Below are 7,827 nucleotides of genomic sequence, written 5' to 3'. Positions count from 1 at the left end.
TATTTTGATATTTAACTGTTATATGACAAATTTTCAGTAACTGTTTTGCAACAATAGTTTAAATAAGTTAATTCTTGTTAAGACTGATTTTTGTTTAGACCTCAGCGATGTTAACTTCAAGTTTTTAGAGATACTTTATTAAGGTTAAGTTTCAGTGAAGATGATTTTAAGTTATGTTGCAGTATACCTCTTTGAATTACAAATTAGAATTCATTTGCTATACAAGTGAATGATGTAAAATCTGAATCATGGCCGCAGTCGTCTGAATGTCCCTTCAGGACAGCCCCAACCAGCTCCAACATGGGCTTCAGCGGGGGGGGGGGGCACTCTCTCTGCTCCAGATCAGCAGAGAGGGTGCCTAAAGGCTGTAAGCCTTTGTTAGTGCAGAGACGCTGAGCAGCAGGTAGCAGAAGAGAGCTGGACTCCAACCGTGGGTGTAAACCATGTTTATTGGGGAGCAACAAACCCAGCGCAGACAAAGGCTCAAAGACCACGGGCAACAGCTTACAAAGATTTTTAAAGGAAGGGGGAAACGGGGGTGGAGCCTGCCTTCCAGCCAAGGGAGGTGCAGGGGGGCGTGGGGAAAGGCAGAATGACACCATTGGACTGCCAGTGGAGGAAAACTTAGGGAGGGCCCAGTCCCTGAACCAATCACTCCACGCCCAGGAGAGAAGATTCTAGATGGAGAAGAGGGGTCATCGAGTGGCTGACAGTGTATTGGGGAGGGGCAGAAGAGTGGATACAGTGGTTGCTAGGGTGACCAGGGAGGAGGTAAGGTAACTGAGGGAAAGGAGGAGGAGGGGACAACCAGGGCAGAACCATTACGTGAATAGGAAGGGAAAGCGGAACAATCCAAAATACAAGGCACAACTTAGTACAACTAAAACACAACACACCAAATTTGCTCATTTAAATTACAAGATAATGCTATTTTGTTATAGAAATAATAGGTTTTGCTGTTTTATTTTTATAAGTAATACTTGTTAGGAATGAGAACAACTCTTGGAATTAAACCAAAAAGCTATTTATTATAAAAAGATTAATTAAAAATATTTGTAATTAATTTTTAATAGAAATGACTAAACTGGGAACCAGGGGATTAAAGACTCTGAGCCAAGTAGGCTATGTGCCCGGGAGCAGAGATTCTTTCACTCCGGTCTTGTTTTTATAAAATCTCTAATCTCATATTGCCTTATGATCCCAGTGTAGGACATTTACCCTGGCTAGTCTGAGAGAGAAAGACCCCTGTCAGTCTGTGTCTGGGTTTTTTAACTCCTCTGCCCCCTGCCAGGAACACCCATAGTCCAGCCTCTAAGGTTTACTATGATTGGTGAGAGTGTTCATGAGGTCACGTTCTCTGGCCAATGGCTTGCTCCTTGTTAGGGGACAGATTTCTGGAATGATGTCATCTGCTTCAAAGGTGGGAAAGTTCCTCATTTAAATTCCTGTTGTCACAGAGCTTAGCTGCAGACCAATGGTCAGGGACTAAAATTAACTCTTAAACTGCTGTTTGTGAGGGTTGGCTGTCTCCGCTTCTGGAAAAAGGCACACTTAAAAGCGCTATTTAACATACAATTAGAACTTATGGAAAAGGCACACTTACAAGGGGTAATGTATTTAACATACAATTAGAACTTGTGGGTACTAACTAATAACAGGATTGAACATGGTAATCATCAGTTCATCAACAACCACAATAACTTTTTCTAATTTAATTCTCAATTAATCAAACATGCAAAAGCTAATTCTGTAGTTTGGAGAATAACATACTGAAGAATGAGAAACAATTCCATATTATGACCATTATAGTTATTGAAATGAATGGGCAGGAGATCTTTCTCCTTTTTGATGCCTTTATTAGATGATCAGCTCTGGGTGGGGGTCCGAGTAGTCGCGCACACCGCCACTGCTCCCTGTAGCAACGCAGAGGAGGAGGTGATGCAGTTTTGCTGCACAGCAGAACTGGGGCTTCCGTCCTCACGAGCGTGCCTAGGAAGACAACTGCTTTGCTTGAAGTCTAGCGTCCTAACTCCTGACTCTGTTCCGTTTAGGTTACAGTGATTTTAAAACCTCACTAATGGAGTAGGAGTACTTTTTGCCAGGAGAACCCTTCACTTAGTTTCTTAAATTTTGGTTTAGCTTGTTGGTTTTAGGGTCTTTAGTCAGATTCCCTTGACTTCCCCTTAATTTGCATATTTCCCAGAGAGGTTATCTCGGTGCCATTTTAGAGAGCAGTGGAGGCAGCACCTGACAGGGATAACAAGGGTAGGTGTGAAATGAGGGGATTAACAGTGGAGGTAACTAACAGGTTTAACATCATAACAACAACTTTGCTTATTACAACTTCAGGTCAACAGTAACATTAAAGGTTTTACATTTTAACAACAACATAATTAATGCACTTAACTTATTGCAACTTCACATTAACAGTAACAATTTCAATAGCATTAACTTATAAACTTGTCCATCACAGTTATGACTTATTTAATGCTTCCTTTTTTACTTTTTTTTTTTGCTTTAATGTCATATATGCATAAATGTCTAGCAAATGCAACTTCAGTTTCTTAAGACAGTTTCTACTGATGTATTAGTAAGCCTTATTATGTTGTTAATCTTATGATGTGAATTCACTGACTTTATATAACAAGCATTACTTTATTCATTTTTTATTTGTCTATGGTACCATTGACTAACCAAAGAGAAATGAGAAAGCCAGCTACTTTACAAACCTTGACTTATTGTTGCATAGCTATTTATAAGACATATATTATATAGCTATTTATAAGACATATATTATTTTTCTAATTACTATTACTAAGAGGTTTCTAAAATGTATTAAAAAGACTCTTCCAGTTAAAAGCCCAGGCCCTGGCCAAGTCCTGGCCTTAACTAGTAGAGAAAATTTTCTGCTCCAAAATTATTTTCAAGTAATTTTGACCTAGCAAATTTGGACCTATAATAGCTAAACCTCCTTTTAAGGTGAACTTGGACATCTTATCTGGGGAATGATTTTTCAAGCCCTCACTTTAAAAAATAAGCTTTCCAATTACTACAGACTCTAAGTAATAGTACAATACTTTAAAAATTGATCATGTATTATTTTAAATCACCATCTTATTTTTCACATGCTACTAATTGTATCTATTATCTGATTAATTTTTACTACTATTTTACCATTTTTAGTATAGGTTTATTCTTTTATTACATATTGTTATTGCTTTCATGTCACCTTCATGTTCATAAACACACATGCTATTAAAAACCAAAAAATTAGGGGGGAATATAGCACCTCCAGAACTTTACACTATATTTACACTAAATATTTTTGAAAGCAAACCAAATAATATCAAATTGTATCCCTTACCCTCCTGAAACACCCTTGGTGGAAGCCCAAGAATTAGAATTCCTGGGTTCTGAGAAATTGGATTTTTGTGTTCATTTTAAATACACAGGAAGGAATCACTCTAAAAATGTTTCTCCCTATCCCCCTGTGTATAAGAATCAAAACTTTTGGTACAATTATGTTGTAAACAGGCAAAATGAAATTAAAAGGAGGCTGATGGCTTTGAAAAGAAATAGTGCCTGTTTATTACAACTGAGAACAACAGAAGACGAGGCCCCAAGGTAAACTTAGGGCCTGTGCAACAAGCCAGGGTACCTGAAACAGTACTGTGTAACAAGGTGCTTCTCGGAACACAAGGTACCAGCAAAAGGCCCCGGGTGCTCTGCACCCAGGGTTTTTTAAGTCTCTTGGGGTTACTCGATTTGTGCGCTCTGGATCCTCTTGTCGATTGGTCGTTTTCTTGGTCGTTTCTATGATAGTTCCATAAAATGGTGCAGTCCTGACCAATCATTTTGGAATACAGCAATCTTATTGGGTGGCTCTGTCTCCAGTTGTAGTTCGAGCTGCTGTCATCACCTTATGATGTAACTTTTCTAGAAGATTCTTATTATTGCACTTTATTACTTAGCCCCTTCTTCTCTGTAGAGTATCTCTATTTATATTTAAATAACCGTATATTTAACTCTTTAACTTTTTACATAAATTATATAACAACTTATTATATTAATTAACAATCTACTATAATTCATTATAATAATCAACCGTTAGTAACTCTACTGAAGAAAATGAATTCATTTATAACAACTCCTCCCTCTAAATCTTTGATTAGGCTTTAGCCCACATCAAACTTTTTCTTTAAACACGACTTTCATAGGCTTGGTAGAATTTTTTTAATATCTGGTATTTCTTATAAGTTTTTTTGGCAGTTTCTGAGTCCTTCTCTTGTTCTTCTTCTTATACTATCATGAGCTTTTTAATCTTCTCATCACTTAATCTTTCTAGGGAATTCTGAACAATGTTACGTTATTAACCGAATCAAACAAGGTATAACACAGAGGAGTAAAGTAATACTTATCAAGTCCCGTCCTACAACAAGTAAAATTTTCTTTCACCACTCTCCTCCTAAAAGGCTGTCCCACCAATTGGATTTTATTAGCAGGGTCCATCTTTAGATGGGTACATGTGCCGGTTTTCTAATTCTGGTGGTGATGTTTTTAATGAGATCTCCATGATCATCAATTTCAATACAACATTTTGATGAATTAAATTTACCACAGACCCCTACCCTTCTTCTGCCAATAGATAATCTAGAGCTAACTGATTTTAATAAATTGCAGTTCTCATTTGACGGTTTTGGGCAGAAAGTATATCTAGGACTAAGGTTGTTTCATTACATATAATTTCTAACACAGCTTGTAATCTGATAATCCTATTTAACATATAAATGGGGGTTCTGTATCCCCATGATCCATCCTGGGCCCAAATGGCGGGGCCATATGTTTCAGTTATCCTTTCTGGGAGCCACTCTTATTCCCCCCACCTTTGAGATCTGCCAATTAGATTTCTTTTCTTACACTTTAATTCATCATGTAAGAGCATTCCAAGGTGTTGACTTTCATCTCTCAGGAGTAGAAAGAAAGAAGGCCTTAAAATTCCTAAGGTACAACTTTCTGCCTAATCTTTAGGTAATATAACGTATGCTATTGTACCACAAAGCCAAAATAACTCCTTTGGAGCCCTCCAAAATTTGTGATGTTCTACAGAAGTGATTGCATTTTTATTCCAAAATTTATGTATTTGAGGTTCATACTGAAAAGTATTAGGATCTTTAGAGGAACGTTCATATAACTTTTCTTTTTGGATGTAAGAACACCCTTGTTTTGGTTTCTTAGACCAATATAGGTGAGGGGCTCTGGGAATCCACCATTGATGGGCATCATTACTGACCAGCTATCATTTACAGAATAACTCACCCATATATGAAATAAACTTAGAAGATCTCTTCCTCCATAAACATTCTTCACCTACTACTTCTGAGTTTAAATTCCACACCTCTTCATCATTCCGCCCATCTCACTCAGGTGTTGATCTTTGACTTTTCATTTGGTTCTTAATTAGTTTTAGGATTTCTTTTGGACTCAGTGCTACTCCTTCCCATGGCTACATTCCTGCTGTTCTGGTGTTTCCACAAATCCAACAGTTAATTATATTAAATTCATAATTTATCCTTTCAATAGGTCTAAAAATAAATTTTTCCTACTTATGATTTTGAGTCCCATCCCTTTCTTCATTACCCCTTTCACTTCCCTTTCTTTTATTAAGTCTGGTTCATGGATTCTCTTTTTCTCCAACTTTTTCTTGAAGTTTTTCTCTGAACATATCCATTTTGCCTTCATAGGGCATTCTCCCAACAGTTTTTTTTATGATTTGCCATATTTTTGGAGAGCCAATAGGTTTTGCTGCCCTTTACATATTTTTAATTGGGAAAAGTCAATACAGTCAGGGCTTGTATAATCAGGATTCGTATAGACTCTTAGGATGGCACTCCAAGAGTCTCCTGCATAGAGTGGCTAGTAGTACCCGTCACAGGGGTCCATCCGGCTTCCCTGGATGTTTATTATTGTTAGCAGCCTGAACACCAACAGGGGTCTGGCACACGGCACTCTCCCAACTTCCATGTTTCTCATTGCCTTTTGGGAGGGTCTGTGGTGTATCTGTCTTGTGGCAAGACTGTTTCCTGACCCAGTCTTTCCCCCTGTAATGTGATCTTACGTTACTTTGCTTTGCAGTAACTCCCTTCCCCCCTCATATATTGTCTTTTACTTTTCTTTTTAGGGCCTGATTACTATATGAGAGGGAGGAAGCTCTCTTCTTTGGGACCTGTAATGGGAAATAGCAGAAATTCAACATGAGTTACAATAAATACTTAAATTGCAATTAATAAATAATACGTCTATTTATAAATAGCTTTTAACTTTAACATTAAAAACAAGTAAGAATAAATACTTAGGTAATAGACAGTAATTGATGAATAATATTTCAACAGTTCATAACAGGTTAAAAACTGGTCTTCTCCTTATCTTATTTTTCTTAAGGTTTCCTTTTCAAAGTTCGTTTGGTGTCTGATGTATTGACCACTTTCCTTTCGGAGGGGGCCAGTACTGGACCTTTAAGTCTTGTGATGTGGGTCCATCCTCTTACCTGTGTCCTTATTGCTGTCTCAGTAGTTAGGAGGATTCAGAAGGGACCTTCCCACTTGGGGGTTAATGGCTGTTCTTTCCATATTTTTATTAAAACCCAATCTCCTGGCTGGAATAAATGAATTTTGAAGTCAATTGGTGACACCGCGCCTGGATCCTGGGAGAAAGGGCGAGCCTCGTAACCAGCTAGCTGCTCAGCCCATTTCCTCCAAGCGGCACCACCAAGTGGCTGCTCCCCACCTTGAGCTCCTTAGCTGGGGCCAGGGGTAGTGGTTCGGCCTTTTGGCTGGAACCTCTCCTTCCACTTGGCCTGGCTGAAGGTGGCCACCCGGAGAGGTTCCTCGTTGATGCTGAGTGGTAAAAAGAGAGAGAGGGACTCTCTGGCAGCAAAGTTTCAAGATGTTTATTCTTCCCTGGAGGGAGAAGTGCCAGGATGTTAAAAAGAAACAAACTCGGAGCACACACAGGGGAGCAGTGACAACAGGATTACAGCAGTTTATAAAGGGGGGCAGTCTCAAGAGCGGAGACTGCTTTCAAACCAGTCAGGGTTAGCAAGGAGGAGCATGCAGTGGGTTCACATCAACTTAACACCAATGAGGAAGAAGGAGGGAGGAGTGAAAACGTATTTGGAAAATAGGTGAAGGGAAACAGCATAACTGACATGGAATTTTCTGGCTAAAGGGGTGTAGCAAACCATAACAGATGAGCTGCAGGGGCTGGGTTTAGAGGACTGACAAGAGAGAATTTGCAAACATGGGAGGGGTGGAGGAGATTGACATGGGGACTGGCATAAGGAAAGGTGGGAAAATATGGGTAAACAACTCTGGGAAGAACCATTTGGGAAACTGAAGAAGGGGGTATGGAACGAACCATTTCCTAACACAGGAAAATCTAACATATTACAAATTAAACAGTTGAAATCCAAAAACAAACCACAACAATTCCCCCTTTTTTGTTTAGTTTTGACAGTTTGTTGTTTTGGGGGAACTTGACAAAGTTTACTGCTGGTGGTCACTGATGTGGACTTTAAAGTGGATTTGGGCCCACAAGGATCTTGGTGAAGTAGGTTTTTCAGTTGCGGTTGTTTTAAGAAAACATTTTTTAATAATTCAAACAGTGACAGAGATTAAGAATATAACTAAAAGTACTAAACCAATATCTTGATGAGAGAGGTTACCCATCTTGACAGCAGTACCCCAACTGCTGAACAAGTTAGAAAACCAGTCTCCTGTTTCTTCTTTAACTTGCTTGATTAGCTCTTTGATTTGGTTGATCGAGGTGTGG

General features: G+C 38.8%; 1 long non-coding RNA gene across 1 annotated transcript; it reads right to left on the bottom strand.

The window, feature by feature from the left end:
• Positions 1-1,099: 1,099 nt before the first annotated feature.
• Positions 1,100-7,518, bottom strand: LOC135290677 (uncharacterized). The gene is made up of 2 exons (XR_010353448.1): positions 6,545-7,518; positions 1,100-6,223 (listed from the first exon to the last, which is right to left on the bottom strand). It is a non-coding gene; the product is annotated as an uncharacterized LOC135290677 (long non-coding RNA).
• Positions 7,519-7,827: the final 309 nt, after the last annotated feature.

The sequence above is a fragment of the Passer domesticus genome, chromosome Z (genome assembly GCF_036417665.1).
Source record: "Passer domesticus isolate bPasDom1 chromosome Z, bPasDom1.hap1, whole genome shotgun sequence".
NCBI classification, from domain to species: domain Eukaryota; kingdom Metazoa; phylum Chordata; class Aves; order Passeriformes; family Passeridae; genus Passer; species Passer domesticus.
The sequence above is the reverse complement of the archived record's forward strand: the minus strand, read 5'-3'. Positions and strand labels throughout refer to the sequence as shown.